This window comes from Pteronotus mesoamericanus, unplaced genomic scaffold (genome assembly GCF_021234165.1).
Source record: "Pteronotus mesoamericanus isolate MK-2021 breed Mesoamerican mustached bat unplaced genomic scaffold, CSHL_Meso_final scaffold_651, whole genome shotgun sequence".
NCBI classification, from domain to species: domain Eukaryota; kingdom Metazoa; phylum Chordata; class Mammalia; order Chiroptera; family Mormoopidae; genus Pteronotus; species Pteronotus mesoamericanus.
Genome location: NW_026555325.1, coordinates 13878374 through 13904586, shown reverse-complemented (window position 1 = coordinate 13904586; position 26213 = coordinate 13878374). Strand labels below are relative to the sequence as shown.

Here is a 26213-nt window from a genome sequence, read left to right as displayed (position 1 = left end):
TAATTATCACAAGAGAATTACAGAATTATTTATACAAGGTTTTTTATTTGCTTTATAAGATCTTTAATTTGACTCATGTTAATAGTATAGTCTTATTACATTTAAAATATGATCAAAATTGGCCAAATGTCACTTTCAGAAAGAATGCCTTTTAAGGGAAGTACTCATTACATAAAGCAAAGGTTGTATCTGTGTACCACAAACAACATCAAAGAATTTTCTTTCTTTATTGTTATTATTTTTCTTGTTTATACTATTATAGTTTCCCAATTTTTCCCCCTTTGCTCCCCTGCCCCCATCCCCCCTCCGACTACCAGTCATTGCCCACGCCATCCACGTCCACGGGTCCTTCACATACGTTCTTTGACTAATCCTTTCGCCTTCTTTCAAACAGTCCCTGCTTCCCTTCTCCCCTCTTACAGTTTTCAGTGTATTCTATGCTTCTGGTTCTATTTTGCTTATTAGTTAATTTTGTTCATTAGATTCCTCTTACAAGTACTAAGAATGCTGACTTTCTCACCTTGCAATAAGCAGAATCAATAGACAGTGTCTAGATTTAATAGAGCAAGAATCTGATATTTTAAAGGAAATATTTAGATTTTCAAAAATAGCTAATAAAGTAACAACTAATCCAGAACTGTTTTTAGATGAAGAGGGAATATAAGATGCAGGAAGCAGTACGAATAACATCTTCAGCTATTAAGGCAGAACATCATTAGGTTTATGCGAATATCTAAAGTTGAGAAAGGAGAAAAGTAGTCCGGCGACAAGGCGATCGCCGGAAGACCTCAGTGCGGGACTAGCTGGATGTGGACGCCACTGGGTGCTGGGAGCCCGCTGCGGAGACATGAGGGGGTATGAATTTTCACGATTAGCCCTGTAGTTTTGTTTTTTAATACATGTTCAGTTTTTAATTTGTTTTAAGAAATACCTTAAGTGAATATTTATACTTCTAGTATTATAAAGTAGCAAGAGTATTGTGCCCATAAAAAGTCTCTATAGCCTTGACTTATGAACCCTTTTACATATATCTTTAAATTTTGAGAAGAGTTTAAGTTTCAAGGACAGAAATATATTGGAGAAATTATATTTTATCTTTTCCTAGTTAGAAGAAACGTATTTAATAGGGAGAATGTTGACTAGGAAATCGAACTCCCAGCAGTTGATAATCATCTTACCGTCATGAAAGAGCAGTCAAGGAAAACATACTCATTTGTCTACTTCTAATGCTTGCCACAGTTACTGTCAGATATCTGGGCCAAGTTCCCTTTTTTAAAAATGATTAAATAGGTAATTATTTCATTAGTCTTAATCTTGGGGTATACTATAATCTGGGTTTCATGAATAAGCATACTAATTTGTCTGATTAATTTCCTTCTAGCAGTAATTTCAGTTAATAGGAGTGATAAAGGCAATATACAGAAAGTGTAACATTCCTGTAATTACTAACTAAAGTTATGAATATAAAAATATGTAATTTCCAAAATAGAGAAGGATGAAAAATAATAGAGGAGTATAAATCTAATACATTTGCATACCATTATCAAAAAAACTTGATATATAATGTGTGCTTAATGAATCCATTTGAAGTCAAACTGGTTGACTTCACACATAAAAAAAGTGCTGTTGTAGCCTTCATGTTCAATACTGTAGGAGTTTTGATGGGGTTTCTCTGATGGAGTTTTTCTGGTAATAAAATCAAATTACTCCAAACCTGCTATACACCATGATCTTATAAATAATTGGTACTCCTAGAGACAAAAACATACTGTTTTATGGCCCTCCAAATCTATGGTGAAAGTCATGTCTACAAAATATTGAAACAATTTCCACAAAGTACACATAAAATCCAACCTAGTTACATATTGAATACTTACTCTTCTCAGCTATATTTACAAAGGTGCACCTCAATAAAAAAGGGGAAATGAAAACAATGCTGCAGCTCCAACAAGAGCCAAGATTTGTGTGAATTATTTATGTTTAAAGGTTTTTTTCTACTTAGGATTCATAATACATTGTACTTTACCTTATTTTATAACAAAGAGAAATGGCTCAATTTACTAAAATAATTATAATCATAATCACATCTGCTCTTGAAGACTGTCAAATATCTCCAGAGTGCACTGTGTACATTTCCTTTACTAGATTCCCTCTTTTATGAGATAATTAAACAATTTCACAGCATTATTGTACAACTATTCTGTGTGGCATATTGTTTGTGCAGAACATTCCCTTTAATAGCTCTATTCTTCAAACAGATGTTCATGTAAATTTTTTCATAGATTTTATTTGAAGAGCAATTTGCACATTTATCCTACTATGTTGTCACCTTCCTTTGGATTTTGAAGCAGCTTTTCTCTATCTTATAGAAAGCCTAATATTGTCAACAATTTTAAAGAACGAAAAAAATTCATTAGCAAATGTCTTAGGTCCATACATAAGGATATCAGGGCAAATTACTCTTAAGTCACGGCAACTCAAAGTTACCTTGGTATTAGAGTACAAAGTTAATAGCAACTTTTTCTCAGAGGCACAGAAAAATCAAAAGCCACGATGACATATTTCTCTACCCCATTCATTTTGGTTTTATGAACTTTTACTACGCTTCTAAGCAGTTCGGACTCATTATAAATAAGTTAAAATGACAATAGGCTAAAGAGAAAGAAATGGATGCAAGACCCCTTTAAGTTTCTTTATTGCAAGACAACTGAATCAGCCATGCCCCAAGACATATTTTCCTGGGAAAGTGACACTGCATATTGTTATGAATTGGCTAATCCTACCTTACATTTTTTTTAAAGGAGATGCCATCTAGCATGCATTTTGAGGAGGAAGTGTCCCTCCCTGCTTGACTCAAATCAAGTTTTACAGGGTTTTAGTCTTGGTCAGGTTTGTTTTATGCAGCTCTCTGGGTAGATTTAGCTCCTTTCATTGTCTCTGTGTTAAAGGGCTGTTGCACAGAGTCAGCTGTTTTCACCAGTGAAAATGTTACATCTCATGTGAAGAAGGGCTCTTTCGTATTGTAAACAATCTCACTGCAGTGAAGTCAGAATCACACTCTCTTACTCTCTTATAGATACATGGTGGCAAGAAAGACATATTCACCCTTGCTTTTAAACTATGGACTAATGAATTATGAGCACCTACCTACCACTTCGAAAGTATAATGTGAATTCACTTGGATGAAAATACATAGTGTGGAGAAAAATAAGGAAACAGTATGTTTTCAGGGCTATTCTTCTATTTCTTTTTATTATATTTCTTTCTTTTTCTTTTAACTTGAATTTGATTTTATTTAAATAGAAAACCTGAGAAGTGGAGGCATTAATTACTAGGAATTTAAATTATGCTCACAAACAGTACTTCATTTTTAGGTATAAAAATGTGCAAAATGATAATTATTGGAAAGTTTTAGGACAATTGTACCGTGATGTCCCAGCCTCCTAAGCTAATAATAAAGCCGGGTTCAATGTTTCTTCACATAGGCCTCCTAAGAACTTTGAACAGAACTATGCTCCAGGAACATTGTTTTAGTACAAGCTGATATGAGATGCCACTTTGGCAAAGAAGAGTTCTGGAATGATTAAGGTCCTGGGTACACTGGGAGGGCATTTCTCACTGCCATGTGAGTGGTGTGCACCTCCCATGAGTGATGGTGGAATGGGACAGAAATGACAGATCGCCAGAAGCAGAGCTCTGCAATCATTGCGAAAGGAGTCCATGTAGGCATTGTTTAGAATGGCAGTAATTTGGAAACCACATAAAATGTTCAGGCAAACATGTTTTTTTGAAATGGATTTTAATATATCTATGCAATAAAATGCTCGTTGGACATTAAAAATAATAACGTATTTTTATTAGCACTAAAGAATAATGATTACAATGGAAGTTCTGAGGAGAAAGAAATAAGTAAAAATCAATATGCGTATTATGGACTCATCTATTTCTACATTTATATGAGCACCTGCTGTACAGACTAAGCAACTTAGTTCTTATTGTGTTTATTATTTGTTTGTTTATTTATTTATTTTTATTTATTTTTTCCTCCTGGCCTTACACTAAACATGGCTTTTTTAAAAAAGGATTTTATATATTTATTTTTAGAGCGAGGAGAAGGGGGAGAAAAAGAGGGAGAGAAACATCAATGTGTGGTTGCTTCTTGTGTGCCTCCTACCAAGGACCTGCCCTGCAACCCAGGCATGTGCCTTGACTGGGAATCGAACCAGTGACCCTTTGGTTCGCAGGTTGACAATCAGTCCACTAAGCCACACCAGCCAGGGCTAAACATAGCTCTATGACACAACAGTGGTCGCAATGGGAGTCTACAGAAACATCCCATGAACACAAATGCTAAGCTTGCAGGTCCAGTATTAAGCTATATTATTACATTTATTTGTGTGTGTTTCATCTAAATTTCTTTGACATATAAACATCTATCCAGGAAGGAACACTAATCATAATTGATTATATTTATGAATTTCCAATATCGAACACATCTAAATAACCATCACTCACATCACAAAAAAAAAAAAAAAAAACATTTCCAGCCTCACTCCTGCCTCTTCTCAGGCACTACTACCTCCATCCAAGATTAGCCACTGTCTGACTTATCATACTTTGGCTTCTTTTGCTCAATATTATCTTTGTAATATTCATCTATGTTTTTGCATTTAATTATAGTAAATTTATTCTCATAGCTGTATAATCTATAACTTTAAATATAGTGCTGCTATAAACATAGTTGTGATATTAATATCTGAATGTTAACATTTCAGCTTACTTTTAGATAACTAGAATGAGCCCCATTAAAAAGGGATATATTTGTATATACATACATATAAAAAAGGAATATAAGGGATATATATATATATATATGTATAAAATGTATATTGTGCATTAAGTACCGTTGAGGTGGCTTCAGCTCCTGGAGGCTCTAAATAAGTGATGTTCACAACATCCTCTTCTCAAGAGCCCTGCTCAGCTCCTGCAGACTCATGCCTATGGCTTCTTTTATGAGGTCAATTCATCTCACATTTTTTCTTCTTTTCCTGCTGCCTTCTGTTTTTCCCAGCATTACTGTCTTTTCCAAAGAACCTGCCTTCTCATGATTCATGATGTGCCCGAAGTAGGGCAGCTTCAGTTTTGTCATTTTTTCTTCCAGCAATGTTTCAGGCTCAATTTTCTCTAAGACCCATTTGTTCATCTTTCTCTCCTACCATATTTCAAATGAATCAATTTTTTTCCTGTGAGCCATCTTTACTGTCCAGCTTTCATATCCATATATAATAACAGGTAATACAAGGGCATGGATGATTTTAGCTGTTGTCTCTAATAACAAATCTTTGCTCTTAATGATTTTATACTGTACAGTTATTATAGTTATATATATATACACACACACATTATATATATTTTATTGCTGTATTGTATTACTTGATTCTTAAAGATTATTTGTACCTATGTTTAGTTACTAATTTTCCTTTCTCATATTGTCCTGGTAAGAGTTTGGTATGGTTATGCTAGAGTCATAAATTGTGTTGAAAAGTATTCCTCTTCTTCTTTACTCTGGAATGATTTTTGCAAGCTCATTCTTATTATAAACATTGAGAAGCATTTATGAGGAAGCTATTTGGTCTAGTTTTCTTGTGGGAAGTTTTTATAATAATATACTTACCTTCCTCAAAAGGTTTCTTATCATTTAGATTGTATCAATTTTGGTAAATGGCTTTCATGAAATTTTTCTATTTCATCTACATGATAGATGCCTAAACTTTTCTCAGTATTGTCTTTTAAATGTTTTAGTATTTATATTAACAATGACTTATTTTAATTTTTGACATTGTTAATGTTTTGTTTTCTCTGGGTAAGATTTCTCAGTTTCATTAGTATTTTTAGTAAATCAAATTTGGTTTGTTAATTTTCTCTGTTTTATATTTATTTCCTATTTCATTGATTTCTGATCTTAATTTTAGAATTTCCTCTGTCCACTCTCTTTGGCTTGGCTCTGCTCTTTTCCTGTGTTATTGAGACGGAAGCTTACATAATTTATTTTCAACCTTTCTTTAAATGAAAATATAAATACTGCTTTTGTTTTTATAGTAGAGTTTATTTCAGATTTTAACTAGTAAATTTTTACTACAAAAATAACAATAAGTGCCGTACAGCTGACTGTTTTAAGAGAAAGAGAGGAAAAAAGAGGAACATTGATTTGTTGCTTTTTTTGCTCCACTTATTTATGCATGCACTGATTGCTTTCTTATATGTACCCTGACAGGGGGTCGAACATGCAACCTTGGTGAATTGGCACAATATCTAAACCAACTGAGGTACCCAGCCAGGGCCATATTGCTGACACTTCATTGAGCTAAACAAGTGTTTAATGAGCACCTGTCACATATTTGTAGCTGAGGACACATTACAGAGTGAAACACACACCTTATTCCCATGGAACTTACATATTATTGGAGGCCTGCAGGTAATAATCACATAAACCAACAAACACATGAGATGATGTTGGATATCCAAATGTTCATTAAGCACTTCTTTGCCAATCATTATTATTTTTTAGCTCACACAAAGGCAATTTATCACAGAAAACAATAATTTGAGGAGCCCTATTCATAGATGGTGACCACGGCAACCCCCTCTTCCTATGTGTGTTGTTGGAAGAGATGGCAAGTTACATTCTCAATCTGTCTGATTTTCATTCCTTAAGGGGCAAGGGTGCTGAGAGCTCACTGGGCCCCTGGCCCGGAGGTCTTGGTCCTATTTCCCCCTGTGGCCCAGAGTTTGAAATGGAGGACAGTGATGCCCAGCTCCTTCCACCTCTGGGCACATCCCAAGCAGCCAACATGGCAGCGTATGAAGAGGACCCATTTCAGTCAGCCTTTACCTTCACTCCACCACACAGCACACGGCAGATGGTTTCCTTGCCAGAAAGATCAGTGGCATGGAAAAAAGTGTCGTTAAAGGATGCAAAGTTGTGCTAGACACCAAATATATTTTCTCCTGGAGCCGCCTGAGGTCTGAGGCTGGTGACCTGTTCTTCCTTCTTTTCCTGCCCTTTGCAAGATGCAATTCCTGGGTGTCTTCTCTGGGCTCTGCCATCAGAAAGAGAGAATGAAAAGCCTATTTGCCAACTATTGTTAAATGGTTCTGACTTTTGTTTTAAAATTAAGAAGAACCAGTATGAACACTAGGATGACAAAAGAAAAAAAAACATACTTAATATCAACTAGCTAAAAGGAAGGCATTATCTTCATTTTACAAGAGATAGCTAATATTCACCGAGATCAGTTAAACTAGTTTATAACCAACAGATGGATAAGTGTCTCCAAATATCATAGGCTTTCCCATGAGGGGGAGAAGAGTTTGCCACCCCAAAATATGACCTTTTGGGGATATTGATTATATTAATCTGATAATTTTTAAGAAAGAAGACTCAGGAAAATCCTTTGATCTTCCATCTAACTGCCTAAAAGGTTTAGATAGAAGACCTGCTTGAGGAAGGGAGCTATCATCACAGATAGCTACAGTTTAATATGAACTAGTATGTGATAAATAGAGCGGAACATAGCAAGGCCTATCTGATCAAAGTCTTTCCTGTGTCCCATTGTTAAAGATGGCCCAGCAGACATTTCCTTACCAAAAATGTGTTTTCCTATCTCCATGTGAACTGCCTTCCTTCCCTTTGAAGTACCAAACCACAACTCCCCTCACTCCTTAGCTCAGGACCACATATATGAGGACTGTCCAGAAAGTATTCAGCCAATGTACTGTGAAAAATAGAGACATTTCTTGAAGAAGATACAAGATACAAGAAACATTGGACATGGGACAATGATCCCTTAGTTCCCTTCAAAGAAGGTATCTTGGGAACTCATAGTTTTCCCTGCCCCTTTAGCAACTGCAGCACAATATTCCTTCTGCTCTGGTAAAAGAAGCTGCAGAACGAACTTTGCCACAACACTTTCCATGTCAAGATCCTGTGTCAAAAGCTGGGGCACAATAGTTTTTGGAATCCCTACATTAGCTCCTAGTTCTCGCACTGTCAGTCACTGATTTTAGTTGATTGCAGCCCATACATGTTCAACATTCTCAGGTGTTCTGCTTGTTGCTGGCCTTCCAGAACTTTCAACAGATTGTCGACCATCTTTGAAGTATCTGTACAGCAATTTTATTTGTGCTGTACCCATTGCCTCATCCCTGAAAGCCTTCTGAATCCTTGAATAGTTTCTGCAGAGGGATAGTCCAGCCTAACACAAAATTTAATGCAGATTCATTGCTTCACTCACTCAGCCATTTTGAATGCAATGGCCACACAGTACACACAGTCACTAAACGGTGTCTACCACCCCCACTGACTAGCACAGCGAAGTCATCATTGTTCACACATGTGCGTTCCAGTCCACTCTCTTTGGCTGTCAGTTTACAGGATGTAGCACAAACCATTCTCATTATATTAGCTTAACTTTTTCTAGACAGACCCTGTAAGCCTTAATTGCCTGATTTGTCCAGGGCCCCTTAGTCTTAGGAAAGGAACTCTTGTACATACATACATAATTAAATTTGGTTATTTTTGCTGTTAATCTGTCTTGTGTAAATTTGATTATTAGACCAGACAAAAGAATTAAGAAGGAAAAGAAATTTTTCCCCTCCTCCATGCCACTCTCTCAAGACTAACCTTTCAGAGGGCAAGGTATTCTTTTAAGGGATTTCTTCCTCCATCCTATTATATTCTATGACTCAAAGATAGTTATAAACAGCATATATCAGCAGATCTTTCCAATGGAAGTTTTAATAATTCAGTTGGTCTTTGGTAGTGAGATCGACAGTTGAGGTTTATTTGCAGAATCAAAATGATAGGACATAATAACGGAAGGGCATTCAGAGATGATTTTATTTAATTTTTTTATTCATAGATTGGTCACAGGCAGGACGGGAGACCAATGTGTAGATGATTAGTGTAAAGCTATAAGAGAAAACAAACAAAGGAAACACAAAGCACTGCCTTACGGAGCAAATGCACCTTCACAGAGCATTCACATTGTATAAATGAGCATTTCGCTCAGTCTCCAAATTCAAATGTTGTCAAACATTTCCCTCTGAATGGTGGCTTGTTTTAAGTTACTTTTTATGCATTCCTTAAGAAAAGCCTCACAAATAAACAAAAGTACTGTGTGAGCTCCATCTACACACCAGCTCCTAGCAAGTATCTCAAATGCTCTGTTGTTTGTTTCCCTTTGCTTCACTGCTCCGGGCAGGTGGCAGACAGTCTGCCTTGCTTTGCCTTCAACAGAAGAGACTGAAGAAAGGAATCCCAGGACCCAAACTCTTCAAAAGATTTTGTGCAAATACTTCAGGGCCAGTGAGCTTCAAAACCCGTGACTTTTGCTTTAAAATGAAGAAGGGCCAGGAAGAATATCGAATTGGATGCTGGAAGGTTGGGAGGGAGGGACAAAGACTGAAGAGAGACACGTGTATTTCTGCCTCCTGAGATGTTCTGAAATGGGGGAGAGGGAGACCTCACCTATGAAGAACTTTTGTGAAAACCAGATTTGGTGCTTCTTTAGCATATACATATTCATCTCCACCAGGTGTCTATTCTAGAGGTAGACTCCCCTCATCTGACGAATCACACCGGTGGCCAAAACCCAGCTTCCACTCTCACCATTTTAGACTGTGTGGTGAATGCTGTTTAAAAACCACCAACCTTACAGAAGAATTATGTCTAATTAACACTCTTCTATTACCCCAGCAAATAACAAACCTGCTGTAGGGGAGAATGCATTCACACTTCCTTGTAATATTAGGGCCAAAAAAGTGTTCTTAATTAGCTAAAATCAATTAACATGGCAGGAAAGTGAACGTATTTATACTTCTAAAGCTACAGTCAGAGAAGTGTCTAATATATAAGGACGCTGCTGGAGTTTGTGAAAGCAGTGAGCAGAGGTTGGGGCTGAGGAGATTTTATGAGTGACATGAAGAATCTGATGGACATTTATTTCAGAAGCAGAAGACATCCTGGGGCATTATAGGGCATGGGTGATTATAATTGTGATTATTCATTAAAACTTAGGGGGGAAAACATGTGGTTAATCAATAGCAGCCACGTAGGTCTTGGGCACTTATTTGCAACCACACATATAAAAGCATAAATACTTACAAATGAAAGAGTTGCTTTAAACTGCTCATTAGTAGGTTTTTTTTTTATGAGTTAGTTATATTTTCTGTAAAGTTTTCATGGCTAGAAACTATGTAGCAAACTTTCCTTTAGGACTATGCTCAGTTCAAACCTTGAGACAAGAAGTGATACCTGCCAAATAACCCAGGATGGGGGTCTGCAAATGACCCCCATGGGGGTTTCTGTCCACTCTCCAACTACAGTGTTTTGATCCCAAGAATGCTGGGCCAGTTAGGTGGCTTGAGAGAACTATCACTGACAACATAATAATTGTTAACAGAGAAATGCCCACATTGTGATCATTAGTTAAATGTGATCTGAAATTACTATCATTTCACATACCATGATGGCCTTATTCTAGATCAAGGTATTTGTTTGTGTGTTTGTTTTAATGGGACTTGAGCAGGTTATACAAAAACCTGGGCAGCCCCTCTGATTAGAGCTGACTCTCACTGAAATCATCTTTACCCGGGACTCCATCTGAGCCCCCTCCGAGGCAGTGGACACAGTGGGTGTCCTGCTCTCCCCTCTGCGTGCATCGTGTTTACGTACTTACAGAAGTGTCTGGAGGCCTCTGCTGGTGTTTAGGAAAATATCAACTGAGATAGAACAATAATCATAAAAGGATTCTAAGCAGATGAGCCTCCTTTGTGTGTGCTATATCTAAACCTTCATTTCCATACATTTTATTGGCACTTTTTCATTATTATAAACATGGTGCACTGATTATTATCATTTTCCAATGTCACCAGTGTCCGAAGTGCTCTGTGTAACTACGGGATGCCCTGTGTTGTCTTCTCTGGCAAACGACATCTTATCCCGCACATCCTCACTGCACTAACTCATCCTCCTGAAGATTATGTTTTCACCCTCTGTCAGCTTGTATCATGTCTAAACTCCCTGTTCATCAAGGATTACAGCAGATTTTCCATCAAACCAGCTGTTTGCTTCTTTTTTCTTTTTCAGGAATGGCAAAACAGCTTTGTTATAAATTAATGTTGTCCATATCAGAAGGGGGTGGGTAGGGGAAATCAGCTTCTGTTTCATAGCTCTTGTATTTCCAGTCTGGTATAACTGAAAAACACAGACAACACAGCAAGGAACTGCCAGCAGGAGAAATGGATGGGAGACAATAAAATCTGGAACAGAGAGACAGTGATTATAAAATTATTTCCAAAGCATGCAGGAAGAAAGGAACTGATTAACATTAAGTGTGACCTAGCTGTGTGACATAATCTTTTAGTAATTTCCTCAAAAATACCCATAATATTTTCTTTCCACATTCAATAGCTTATAAAACTCATTTCAATACTTTTAATAAATAACCTCAGTATTTTTCCATCAATGGAAGAAGAGCACAGAGAAAAGAAAAAATAGAATCAAGTAACACAACCAGCAACATTATTGGCAATGCAGGCATCTATATATTTCAAAATTGAACCCAGGCACACTCTTGAATATAGACAAAGGAGAATTTCTCTGGGTTGTTGAACTGCCACAAATCTAAGGTCTTGTTTCCTAACAGTACGTTCTGAGACTAGGATTCTTCTGCAAGTGTTTTTTAAGGAAATACTTTAAGGAGAGACCAGTAGTATGAAGGGAGCAAGATGAAAAAGCGATAGCTAAGGAAGGCATTGAGTCCTGGTACATCTAGCATCAGTCTGATTCAGCAGGATTGAAGCAGGCTGCTATTTCTCTTCTACAGTCAAGGCAGCGGATATTTGGTACCCCTACCAGTCAAGAAATGACTCAGAGAGACTCAGGCCCCTCTGGATGAGGTGGCTCCACTTGCCCAAAGGATTTCAAGTGTGAGTCATTATCAGTAATAAATATAGAGCCTTCAAAGGGCTCCCCCAGATACAAGAGAGACTTCCAGAGTCTGCTACACTATGTATGCTTTATGGCATGTATTGAGAAATAGTGTTCAATCTCATAGCAAACAGAGCTTTGTGACTGCCAGCTATACTTTAAAGCTGAAAGATGCTTTAGGCAATAAAGACATACATAGAGATAAAAGATAAATTGTAATTTTCTTGACTGTTCTGCCAATCATATCTACAATTCCATTTTCCTATAAGACAATGGGTAAAAGTCAATCTTTCTAATGACTAAAAAATAACAGTAGGGTTTTATTTTAATAATGAAAGTAAAATAAAATCTTTATAAAAATACAAAATTCTATCTATAATTATACTTTTGGCAAGAGATGAATTTGAAGTTGTAAAATTACTTTCTCAAGGACTTCAGACTATTCTAATTCCACTCTAACTTTACCACAATTTTCTGTAAAAAATCACAGTATTTGTTTTTATGGTATTTTAAAGTTTATTAAATTTTAATTCAGTAGAAAAATAACTGTGAGATTTCACTTACATCTGTGAAGTTTTGATAAGTGGATTCTGTTAACTCATAGAAGTAGCAAAATTACATTCATTTATTTTTATAATCCCTTTCATATCCGCCATAGTTGAACATTTATCATTTTAGATAATTCTACAAAAGATTTCAAAATAGTTCTCATAGTATCTTACATGTTGTATGTATCTGCCGCTGTTCACAGCATGATCTCCATCTCTACTGAACATTCTTCTAAATCGTCATTAGGATATCCTGACTTTAGCTTCAAACAACATCATGGGTTATAAGTTCAAGTACGCATAGGATTTAGTATGTGTTCTGCTATTGATTAGCTGTGTGATCTTGGATATGTCACTTAATCTCTCCAAGCTGCAGCTTCATCCAGAAAACAAAAGAAAACAAAAAAACTAATGGTATAGATAACATTACAGTTATTGTGATGATTAAATAAAGTGCATGTTTGATGAAGACAGTACATATAACACTTCATCTTCTGCTCAAATACCATGAAAAGAAAGCAAATACAGTCTCTAAAGATCCAAAAATAACTTGGAAACAAAGAGTTTAATTGGTAAGCACAAAATTTTGAACAACTTTAGAAAAACAGAAAGCTATTAGGGCTCAGTTATCTGGAAAATTCGGGCTAAGGGTTCCCTCACTCAGAGTTAGTGAATGGAAGAAAAAGAGAAGCCATAGAGCAGAGAGAGAAAACAGTTGTTGAAAGATGAAAACTTTTCAGATAAGGTTGTTTCAGAAAAGAGTAGCCTTGAATACATGAATACTATTAAAAACTACCTGAAAATTCAAAAATTCACACTAACTTTTTTATGAGCAAAAAAATTAAACTTGAAACATATTCAAGATTAATGTTCTATTTTATCAAATAATATTATACTCAGTTTTAATTTTTCTAATGAATACTGTTTCTAATGTTCACCTGATTTACATATCAAATTTAAAGCATTACTGCATTGAAGGATCTAGAAAATTGCACCATGTGGAACTAGACCAAGGGAAAAAGGAAAGTCTCCTTGTGGTACTAGACCCAGGGTCAAAGAATCAATATTTGCATTCTTTTGTTTTGCAAACCATATTTCTTCTAATAATAAGGACTTATATCCTCTTTTTTCCATCCTCCTTGGAGATATTAAACATTTAAAAATCATCTTTTGTTAAAAGCTTTCACTTGTCTAAAGATGAAAATTAATTATCACCATTTGCATAATTGTTTCACAATAGTTCAGTAAAGGTAAACAAGTAGGGGGAGGAAAAAGTAGAAACAAGTTCAGGTGTATTCCCTGTGTGCATTCTCCATGACCACTGAAGGGCTTCGCTAAGAAAGAAAAATATTTTAAAAAATTGATGTGGAAATGGTAGTTTAAAAAATTTCTACAAAAAAATTTAGTTTTTTACTCCAGTTTTTATTAAAATGAGCTACTTGAATATTCATTATTAAAGACTTGATCGCAATTTAATGCTGTAACATTTAATTACTTTCATTTTGGGGCCACCATAAATCAAGAGATTGTAATTCAAATGTATACTAATTTATTCTTGACCTTGAAGTTAATTACTAGCCATCAGAGGCTTTAATTATTGTTGGCAAGGTGGGAACATATCAAAAGAAGACCTGCTAAAACGAGAAATAGAAATAAGGTTCATAGGCACTGAGGTCTAGAAAAATTAGCAAATGTATAACCAAGTAATACCTGAAGAAAACCCTGATACTAAAACCTGACAAATAGAAAGAAGATACAGAGCAATATTTCCAATAAAAATGCATGTAAGATTTCTAAACGGAATTTCAGCAAATCAAATCCAACAAATCTAGAAAGTATAATAAATCATGACTAACTGGGGTTTTGCCACAAATACAAAGTTAAGTATTCAAATATTAATCAAAATACTTTAGCAGATTAACAAAGAAAAAAATTATCTTAACAAAGTAGAAAAATATTTGACAAATTAAAATTTTACTGCTGAAAAAATACTCCCAACAAACTAGGAACAGAAAGAAACTTCTTAAACATAATGCAGAGCAATTATGAAAAATCAACAGCTAACTTTTTATTAAGTGGTAAGATTATTTTGAACAAAAAGGGGCTATGTAATAAACCTGACAAGCTCAGGGGGGGACATGGTGGCCTGACAAGCTAAGTGGCCAAAAATAACCTCAGGATGACCTGATCACAAATTCCTAACTGGGCACCCATGGCAGGTAGTCATATCCAGGCCTATCTATGGCTAAGTTTTCAAATCATGAGATTTTTTTAATCATAATATTTAAAAATTTAGGGTCTTCAAAAAGATACTGTGGAGAGCAGGATCAATAAAATGGCATTGGTCCAGTCAAAATAGCATAAAGTATATAAAACAAGATGGTGTCACTCATGTCAACCAAGATGGTTGCCAGTCAGCAACGGTACTTTAGTTCAAGAAGGAAACTACCTAAGTCATGCTAGACACATCTGGCAAGGAGGGACACCCAAGATATCTGCACACATGATCAGAATAGTTGTGTCTACAGAATGGGACCACCCATAGATAGGCTCCTGGGGAAATTTCACTCTCTCCAGCAGGGGTGCCAAGATACTTATCAAGAGACCTTGAAGGGTGGTGTACACCATTCTCAAGGTATAACTGAGGCAGGCTTCAAGCCACTGCTGAGACAACTGAGCTCCACACACCAGAGTGCTGCTCCATGCCACGTTGATCTCCCTTGGCATTAGCCACCGGAGGTTCTGCCCTGCTGGACTGAGGGCTTCATCTGCCCAGCTGCCCACCTGGCCCCACAGATCCTTCTTTGCAAGACGCTGATGACTCCCTTGCCCACAATGCTGTCTCCTGGACCTACAGGTTGAGATTCAGGAAACTTGGGTTCATTATTCCCTGTTGATTGCTGTGTGCGTGTGTTATAATTCTCTTAGATTGTTAGAGTGTGAGTAGGATATTAATGTATGTTGATGTTCTACTTTGAGTGAATCTGCATTCAATAAAAGCTGAGTGAGTAGCATAGTTACTTTGTATGACTCTTGTCTATTCCCTGGTGCCATGTTGCTCAGCAGGCAGCTAGCCAAGCAGTTGCCCAGCTGACTTATAAGAAAGACTATACCATGAACATACGCTCGTGACATTGGTGGCAATTGGTGGCTTTCAGTTCTGAGCAAGATAAATTAGCCCCTTTTCTCTCAGATCATTCCTTCTAGCATCCACATAACACAAGCAATAATCACAGTGAGGCTCTGAAAGCTGAAAAAAAAGCAGACTACTTCAGAACCCTGGAACTTGAGATGAGTTCCCTGTTTCCTTACTTCCTCCTATGTATCCCAAACAGGACCCTACAGAAGCCTCCAATAAGAACTGCTAAAAGGTACAAATTCCCTTGAGAAATCTCTAGAGGAAAAATGTGGCCTAAAAGTATAGAATACATTTTTGGCAATTTTATCTTACTCAAACCAACCACCAAAGGAAAATCCAGCCCTCACATACACTCCGACAGCATTCGTTGTGTGGTAAGCAGTTAGACACACATGAGCAGAGTAGAAACAATAGGCCAGGTACTGAAGGTCACCAGAGTGGAAAGCCCCAGGCAGCTAGCAACACGCCAAACTGGGCTGAGACCTCACCCCCAAGATGATCTTTCCTCCTCTAGCATATTGCTGGCATATGGTTTGGATCTCCCCTGAATTTTCATATCAGTACTCATGCAATAGATCCCCTTAGAGGAGGGACAAGGGCCCAGAGACAAGCCTCATAGGACTCGGACCAGGACAAGAGACAGCAGGACAGGTTCTGATAGATCAGCCTAAAGAAAGAAATAGTCAGCCCCCCCGTCCCCCCGCAACTAGATAAGGTGCCCTGGCCACACCCCAGGGTAGCTCTGCCAGCCACCTGCTCGATTCTTTTCTTTCAAGTGTACTTTCCCTTCGCTTGCTGAATAAACATTCTCTTTCTCTTTGAGTTTCTTGGTTCTGAATTTACTTCTTAGCCAAACTCAAGGCTGAAGTCTAACAGCTGCTGCTGTCTGCTGTCAACCGTTGGACCAAGGAGGAAGCTGCTCTCACCTCCCCCGCCACTTTACCTCCCTCATCCCCTGTGCAGGGACACCACACACAGCAGTGCTCCACTCTCCCCACCCAGTGGTGCCCGCAGGGCCAAGCAGTAAGCAGTTCTTCCACCACAACGTCCACCCCTCCAGCCTGGCTAACGCAGGTAAAATTCTGATTCCCCTACAGAGTTGGCGTCAGCATGGCTGAGTGGGCAGTTGATCTTACATATTGTGCCTAGTAAAAGCTGAGGGTACTTGGACTGCCCTATTCGGGCGGTATCAGTGGAGTCCAGAAATAAACTGAGTCTCATTCCTACCTGCAGCAAAGAGACTTAATGAGGCAATGAGAGGTGGGGCTTATCACCACTCGGCCTCACAGCCTCGTCCCCGTGTCACTGGAGCCCAACAGAGAACTGGAATCGATGGTGAGAGGAGGTGATGGAAAAAAAGATGGCATTACTTGCCAATTCACTTATGTCCTCTCCTCCCCTAGTGGCAGCTGGGTCCTCTGAGAGTAAAAACTCAGTCTGAGTCAATGTCACGCTTGCTTGAGCAAGTGTCAGAAAGGCCAGGGAAGGAACTGAATTCCACCCCACCCATCTGCCACAAAGCAGCGTGAATCAGCACCCCACATCTGCACAGCAAGAAGCTGAATACTCAAGGTCTGTCCAAAACGTATCTAGCCATATAATATGAAAAATAGAGACACTTATTGAAAAAGATAAAAATACAAGAAACACTGTACACAGGACAATGATGCTTCAGACCCCTTCAAAGTAGTCACCTTGGGACCTCACACAGTTCTCCCAGCCACCATCAGCTGCCCTGTCGTATTTTCCTGAATCTCAAACTGTATGAAATCTCTTCCCTTTCAAAGATGATTTTAGTTTTGTGAAAAGCCAGAAGTCGCAGGGCACCATACCTGGGCTGCAGTGGGGCTGAGTCACCTGGGTGATCTGATGTTTCACCAAAAAAATCTGCACAAGACGTGATGCATGGGTGGGCATTTTGTCCTGATGACGCCTCCAATCACCAGTTGCCCATGGCACTGGCCGTCTGAGTCATCTCAATGGTTTCCCCGGAGGAATATTCAAGCTTAATGCAAAATTTGGCAGATTCATTGCTCTACTCGCTCAGTCATTTTGAATGTGACAGCCACACAGTGCACATATTCTCTCAAAGGCATCTACCACCCTCACTGATTAGTACAGTGAAGTCGTCATTGTTCATGCACGCACATTCCAGGCCACTCTCCTTGGCTGCCAGCTTACACGATGTAGAGCAAACCGTTCTTGTTATATTAACAATAGCTGGACTTTTTCCGGACAGACCTTATAGATTCCCACCCAGAACTTTTGCTACACCTTAACAGTGGGAATGCCTGCTTAAAAAAAAAAGTAAATAGAATCCAGAATTTCATAAAATAATATACAAAATATCCAGGGCACCCAAATGTCACTCGTTCTACCAAGAATCAGAAAACTGTCTCAGTTAGAATGAGAAAAGACAATCAACAGATTCCAGAATAAGATGAATCAGATGTTAGAATTATCTACAAGGATTTTAGTGTTAGCATCATAAAAATACTTCAAAAAGCATTTAGGAATTCTTATGAAACAAAGAAAAAGTAGAAAAGCTCAACAAGAACAAAATAAAAGGTATAAAAAAGAACCAATGTTTCTGCATTAGAGTAGCAACAATGGTGATGGTTAAGAAGTGATCAGTTTGGAGGTTTGTATACAGGATTTTCAGATGCATTGGACGTGGAGTATGGGAAGAAGAGAGAAATCAAGGATGACTCTAAGGTTTTGGCATAAATGTGGGAAAGAATTTGGTCATGCAGCGAGGGAGTGGAGGGGTTGAGGACTCTGTCTGAACTGAGCTTCTGTTTCAGCCACTTTCTAGAAATGGTCCACACTTTTGGAAAATACTCAGAAGACACATCTACCTTTTGGATCGTTGTCTCCATAACACCAAACACAATAAGCCATGATATGTACTTTATTTTCAATTCCTTCCAATCAACAGCAGCAGCAACATGAAGGCTTGAAAATCCCTAAAACCAATGATATTGAATATAAGAACAAAATAAGTGCCACAACTGATATATGATACTATGACCTGTTAACTCATCTGCTGAGTTATAAAAGCAAATGGGCCATATAAGCCAGGCCTGAACTATCTGGCAATCTCTCAAGAGCTTTAATCCTCAGAACTCTAGAGTTTTCTCTGACAGATACTTAATTAGGTTTTCTAGTAAAAGATATGGCCCTGGCTGGGGAGCTCACTTGGCTAGAGAACCACCCCAATACATCAAGTTTGCAGGTTCGATCCCTGGTCAGGGCACATACAAGAAGCAACTGATAAATGCATAAATAAATGGAACAACAAATTGATGTTTTTTCCTCTCTCTTTTTCCCTCTCCCCCTTCCTCATTCTATCTAAAAATAATCAATTAAAACATTAATTTATAAAAGCTATAAGTGAATCAACCCTCTGTTGATGCCTTGTTAATGAATAATGAAGTCTGATTGAGTGGCATCTGTTGCAGCAAGGGTGTGTGTTCGTGTGTGTGCATGCGCGCTTGCACGTGTGGTTTGTGAGTTGCTAGGAAAAATAATGTTTGGAATATTGTACTCCAAACTGTTACTAAAGGTGACCTCTGGGAAAGAAAGCAAAGTTGACAGGCAGAATAAAAGATAGGAAGGTGGGGTGACGCTTTCTGAGGTATAGCTCTGATTTATTTGAATTACTTTATATTTCTTTCATAAATTTCTGGGCAATATACAAAAGGTAAAAATACTCATAGGGCTTTCTACCTTCCCACCTCAACTTAAAAAAATACAACATCACTTTCTCTGTAAATCTAACATTTTCCTAAATCATTTGCCTACAGATATTCCCACAGGAATTTCCTTGAGCTGCACACCGATATAGAGGTTAGAAAACTAAAATCCACTCAAATATACACTACTTTTCCTTCTTACTTTATCCCTAGCTAACATCACCTCTCAAAATAATTAATACAAAAAGCCATTGGAACTTAAGAAGGTTAAAATAGCACTTAGATTTCTTCATGCAGTCATAGAATATGTTCAATAAGAAAACCGAATGCATTCATGAACAACCACAAAGTAATCCTGTTGTAATATTTGCATGTAAGTCAAACCACACTTTTAATGTAATAATGCTTTGTGTTACATCACCAAATATTCTCTTCACATGCCTCATTTTAAAACGTTTACTAATATCACCTCTCTCTCCCTATTTACTTCCAAGGAACATGCCCACAATATCCTCTGGATTTAGAAAAGATCTTTCCTTTGCTACGATCAAAGCTCTATAAACAAAATAGGTTGATCTGTGTTTGTATCTGAGGACAAACTGTGTATATAGTCCTGTGCTTGATAAATATGATTTCATAATTGACCTGCTGAGCGTAAGTGGACAGCTTAAACGCACACAGCCTATGAATCCTCATATTAATTACTTTTGCTCCCAAACTGTGTGTGGTGGGGAAAACTGGATGGAGGTTAGAACCTGGACTCTATTGTCTACTGCAAGGACTTGAACAGTCACTTAACCTTTCTGAGTGTCAGTTTCTTGCCTATAAATTGAGGATTAAAATAATCACTTCGCTAAACTGTCGTTGAAGTTTAGCAATCTCTAAAGAACTTGTGAAACTTCTTACTCAGTGCCAAGCACATACTAAGCCCACAATAAGTGTTCATTAGTTTTAAAATATGATCCAGAAAGGAAATACATGCAGGATATCAGATGGGAGTTCAGAACTGCAAATAAGACTAAGACTAGTCTTCTATGTAGAGTGGAGTTGGCAGTTACTTTGATAAAATGGGATCTGAGAGAGATTTTTATCTGCCTCCTGGTCTCCTTCAGAAATGTTTCCTTTAGTTTGGTTCAGTCAATGTGCCACCTGGTAAAGGTGATTTATGAATTAGGTAACCTACAAACAGAAACTAGGTTTCTCTTCATAATGAATCCAGCCCCACTTGCTAGCACCCAGCTGAACTAAGAACAATATCAGACAAGCAGCAGGAAATAGCACTGGCCCTTGAAGCGGGGGTGGCGAAAGCATGCTGAAGCCCGGGGAAGAGAAACAAAGATGGAGATGCGGGCCTGCTGCTCAGATTCACTTAAGGACCACCTGTGTCTATGTTGTAACACCTGTAGGTTTGTATGCAGGGAATTCCTCAAGCAAGGAAGCTTATTTCAGCTTTGAAGGCATCCCAGTCCTGGCTCTCTGCCCAGCAAAGACTGACAAAGTGAACTTGGCAAAGTATGAGTTCAAGTGAAGGTACAGGCAGGTGCACTGTGCTTAGATGCTGTTCTGGAAATTGGACTGGGTTTGACAAACTTCATCAGTTTGCAAGTTGGAACTGCTTGGCCTTGCATAACCTCAATTCAAAATGATGATTAATGGGCCTGTTTCTGCAGTGAAAAGAAAAAAAATTGTTGAGAGAAACAACTATGTCTTAGAGGAAGGATTAACTCCTTCCTGAAACTAGCTTCCCAGCTGGAGAGCAGCAGGGGGTAGTGTACACAGGATCCATTGAGTGTAGCATGCATGCACACTAAATTTTTACCTTATGATTTGTCACCTCAAATTCTCCTTGAGGTAATTCTGGTAGAATTCCCAATTAGTGTAACACAGACACATATGTTAGATTTATTTCACTTGTAGAAAACAGAAAAAGATTAAATCAAAGCAAACACATTTGATGTCTGTTTCCAGAAAAAATAGAATAGCAAGGACTGGTTTTACATGACACCTTGAAATACAAAGAAGAGCAAACAACAACGACAACAACAAAAACAAAATTATGAAACAATGGTTTTCAGACCTGATAAAATGATCATCTCTCAGAGAGGGAGACATAAGAAGGGAGTACTCTGATTAACTCAGTTTACTCCCTGGAGAAAGTTTCCAAACTGTAGTGGAGGCAGAGATCCAGAAGGACTTCAGAGTTGAGATGAGAGTGTGAGACCAGAAGGATGAAGACCCTATCATTTCTAGTGCATGCAGAGAAGAGCACTAGAAAGGAAAGCCTGCTGAGGTATCCGGAGAGGGTCCTTCTTGAATCTTGAACTAAGTGTAATCAGTGCAGGCCTGAAAGGAAACTATGCGAGACCAGGAAAAGAACCACCCAAAAAGAAGAAGGAGGAAGTCTTTGAAGCTCCCAAGGGGATGGGACTTGCTTGCCTTCCAGTTTGTATTCCCACCAGTCAGAAAAGGAAAACCTCACAATCACTGGTAGACTACTCAGAAGGGTGTTGCCTCAGTAGTTGGGCAAAATTCAGCTTAAAGACTACTCTGGTTCTGCCTAACAAAGCTTAAACACAAGCTTTGAACACCAGCAACTAATTTGTGTTCTAGAATAAAGTTCAAAAATACTCGTATGAATACAAAAATGCCTAGTTCCCAAAAAGGAAATTGATGTCCAATAAAAAATTACCAGTCATTCAAAGAAGCAGGAAAATACCACTCATAATGAGAAAAAACAATCAGTTGAAACTGACCAAGCAATGACCCCGATGATAAAATTGGTAGTTAAGGGTATTAAAACATTTATTGTAACTGTGTTTTTATATGTTCAAGAAGGCAGAGAAAACCTCGATATTAGAGAAACCTGGAAGATTTTTCTTAATAAAAACAAACACAAACTAATTTCCAGTCAACATGGCGGCATAGGTAAATATGGCTCACCTCTTTGCACAACCACATCAAAATTACAACTAAAATATAGAACAACCATCACTCACAACTGTTGAATGTAAGTCTGACAACTGTGGGATTAAGAAACCACATGCATCCATACTGGTAGGAGGGGCAGAGATGTGGAATGGGCTGGTCCTACACCCACATGCGGTGGATAAAAATGCAGAAGGGGTATCTCAGGAGCAAAGAGTCCCAGCTCCACATCAGGCCACCCAGCCCAGGGTTCCAGTGTCAAGAAGATAAGTCCCTATAACTTCTGGTTGCAAAAACCAGCAGGGATTGAGTCAGTGGAAAAAACTTTTGAAGTCCCAAGCAGTTCTCCTTAAAGAACCCACACATAGACTTATTCAGACACACTCCCTCTAAGTTCCAGCACCGTGGTAGTAGCTTGAAAGGCACCAGTGGCATACAGGGAGGAACTGAAGTGTCTGGTATCATGTTGGGAGCTGAGGGATAGTTTTCTCTCAGACAGAAAGGTAGGCAGAGGTCTTTGTCCCTTTTGGTGAACTATCCCCCCAAAGAGGCACAGAGCTGGCAGGTGAGTGCCAATCTAAGACTCCATCAACCCTGCTAACACTGTTTGTCCCACCCAAAATTATGGGCCCACCCAGACTGTTAACCATGATCTTTCATATGAATGATTGGTCTTGGCTCGTGCTTCACAACTTTCTAAATCCTCTCAAACAAGCAACAGCCAGCCTCAGCAAGCCCCTAGCCCCTGTATCTCTTGCTAAGTGATCCAGGCCTAGCACCAGCAGCAGCCAGCCTAGATTCACAGCTTGGCTTCACCTAGGAATCTCCAAGCCCAGCACAAGTAGCAACCATCTCAGATTGCTTTATCGCTAATGCAGGGTGACCCCAGGCAGAACACAGGTGGGGTCTAACCCTGGCCTGTGTAGGAGGTCATTTTGAGTGGTATTGGGGACTGTAGTCCCTCACAAGTTGGGGCCTGGGAGAGAAACCATAAGACTTGGCCAGAACGCTGGTAATGCAGTTAATAGGCAGGACCTGATAATTCTGAGGACCCCTAGGGGAGATCAGGCCTAGAAGTAAATTACACTCCTTGAAGCACGCTTCGTCTCTCCCTCAAGCTCTGTTAATCTTATACAAGATAACCAGCTCAAGGGTGGGAAAGAAATTTACAAAATTCCTGGACCCTGACCCAAATCCCATCCAGTGCCATAATGTTTGCTCATCTCTGGCCCAAGCAATTCAGTCTGTTCCTGCCATTGTCTTCTTTAAACATCACCTATTCTCTGTAAGCTTAAATTACTGATGTAATTAGATTACTTATTCGTTCCTGCTACCTGTCCCCTATTTGTAACCCTCTCAATAAAAGCCATTGAGCACAGGGGCTTGGGTCATTCTCCTTGAGAGGGAATCACCATCCCTTTTCCTTAACAGGCAAATCGTGTCTGGAATGACTCTTTCTTCCATCTGCATTTCGCAGGCTGGAGTCCCCTATAGACCTGCACCACCCAGGGAAACCGCAGAGCCTGAAAACCCAGTGGCTTGGTGATGATGAGCTCCTTCAGCTTTACCTTGTCTAAGAAGCACTTTATCTGCCCTTCCATTCTAAATGATAGCTTTGCTGGATCGAGACATCAAGGTTGTAGGTCCTTGCTTTTCATGACTTTGAATACTTCTTGCCAAGCCCTTCTTGCCTGCAAGGTTTCTTTTGAGAAATCAGCTGAAAGTCTTATGGGAACTTGCCTGTAGGTAACTATATGCTTTTCTCTTGCTGCTTTTAAGATTCTCTATCTTAAACTTTGGCATTTTAATTATACTGTGTCTTGGCGTGGTTTTCTTTGCATCCATCTTGTCTAGGACTGTCTGTGCTTCCTGGACCTATATGTCTGTTTCCTTCACCAAATTAGGAAAATTCTTTCATTATTTTTTTCAAGTAAGCTTTTGATTTCCTGCTTTATCTCTCATTTCAACACCACTGTGATTAAAATATTCGTACATTTGAAGTTGTCCCAGAGGCTCCCTACCCTTGTCTCATTTTTTAAAATTCTTTTTATTTCTTGATATTCTGATTGAATGTTTTTTATGTTCCAAATCATTGATTTGATTCTTAGCTTCATCCACTCCACTATTGATTCCCTGTTAATTTTTCTTTATTTCACTTAGTGTAACCATCATTTCTGCCTGTACATTTTTTATACTGTTGAAGTACCCAATGAGCTCCTTGAGCATCTTAATAACCAGTGTTTTGAACTTTGCATCCAAGAGATTGTTTATCTCCATTTTGTTAGTTTTCTGGAGTTTTGCTCTGTTCTTTCATTTGGGTCATGTTTCTTTGTCTCTTCATTTTGGCAGCCTCCTTGTGTTTGTTTCTATGTATTATGTAGAGCTCCCTGTCTTAGTAGCATGGCCTATTGTAGAAAAGCACACCCATAAGCCAAATGGGGCCAAGCCTTAGGTAATTGCCTGGGTGGAGCAACCTATGTCAACCAGGTTCATGGAGTCTCAGATATGGTGTCATGTGTCTGCGGCTCTGTGTGGCAGAGGGCTCAGAAAAAGGACAATGACCTCTGCCTGGCTTCTGGAGTTTTTTCCCAGGAGGCAGCTGAGCCACAGCACTCACCCTGATGCAAGACACTTCCGTTTCTCCCTCTATGCCACTAAGGCCTCTCCAGCCACTGACCTGGTTCTGGAGCCCAGAGGAAATGACTCTGCATAAGTCCTGAGTCTGCCATGAGCCCTTTTGTAATTCCTTATAACAGAGGGAGGCCCTTTAACTATACCATTAAGTATTATATTTGCAACAGGTTTTATATAGATAATAAATTAAAGATGAATTCTTCTGATTTCAACTTGCTAATTTTTTTTTCATGAATAAATTTTATATTTTACCAGAAACTGTTTTGCATCATTTATATGGTCACATTACTTTTCTTTTTTCCTCTGCTAATATCAGTTATTTTTGAAAAATCAAAAAACTCAAACTGGTAAATTATCTCTTTTCATAGTTGCTGCATATTTCTTGCTATTGTTTTGTTTAGGATTTTCATGTACATTTAGAAGTGAGATTTACCTGTAATTGTTTTTCTTTATTGTATCATAGCCAGGTTTTGTTCTCAAAGTTAAGCTGGCTTCATAAAGCAGGTTGAGAGATGTCTTTTTTCATTATTCTTGGAGATGTTTGCATAAGCTTTTTTATTGCTTGTGAAAAATATTTGATAGAATTAGGCAGTGGAGTATTTTATCTAAGGAATAGTTTTTAATTAAAGAGTCAATATATTTAATATTTATAGCATTAACATACATTTTCTCTTTTGTGCCAGTTTTAGTAATTTATAATTTTCCAGGAATATGTTCATTTCATCTATATTTTAAGTATATTGTTATATAAATATTTTTAACAATTTTATATTTTAGTTTGAGTATATACAGGATATCTAGTAATATCCATTTTTTTATTCCTGATATTGCTTATTTGTGCCTATTGTCTTCCTAGAATTTTTTAACTTTTCCTCTCTTTTTTCCTAAACTTCTTTCTAGACATACGATCTTACTATTCTTCTCAAAGAATCAATCTATTCTTTGTAAATTCTCTTCAATGTATCCTTCATTTTGTGTACTAACTTCTGCCTTTTATTATTTTCTTCCTTCATATTTTCTTAGACTTAATTTGCTATTCATTTTCTAACTTTAGCAATAGATGCTTGGCTTGTTGATATGCAGGTTTTTCTCTCTTTTTCAAGATATCCATTTAAGACTTTAACTTTCTCTTTAAATATGCTTTAAATCAACATAACTTGTTGCATCTCATAACTTGTAGATGTTTATTACTTAACAAGATTCATAATTTCCATTTGTAATCTTTCTTTAATCCATGAGCTATTTAAACAGCCTAATTTTTATCTGCTTAGTTTGTTAAT

At 38.0% G+C, this 26213-nt stretch overlaps 1 pseudogene; it reads right to left on the bottom strand.

Moving 5' to 3' along the window:
- The window catches only part of LOC129061793 (40S ribosomal protein S14-like), a 101838-nt pseudogene that overhangs the window by 2236 nt on the left and 73389 nt on the right, over positions 1-26213 (bottom strand).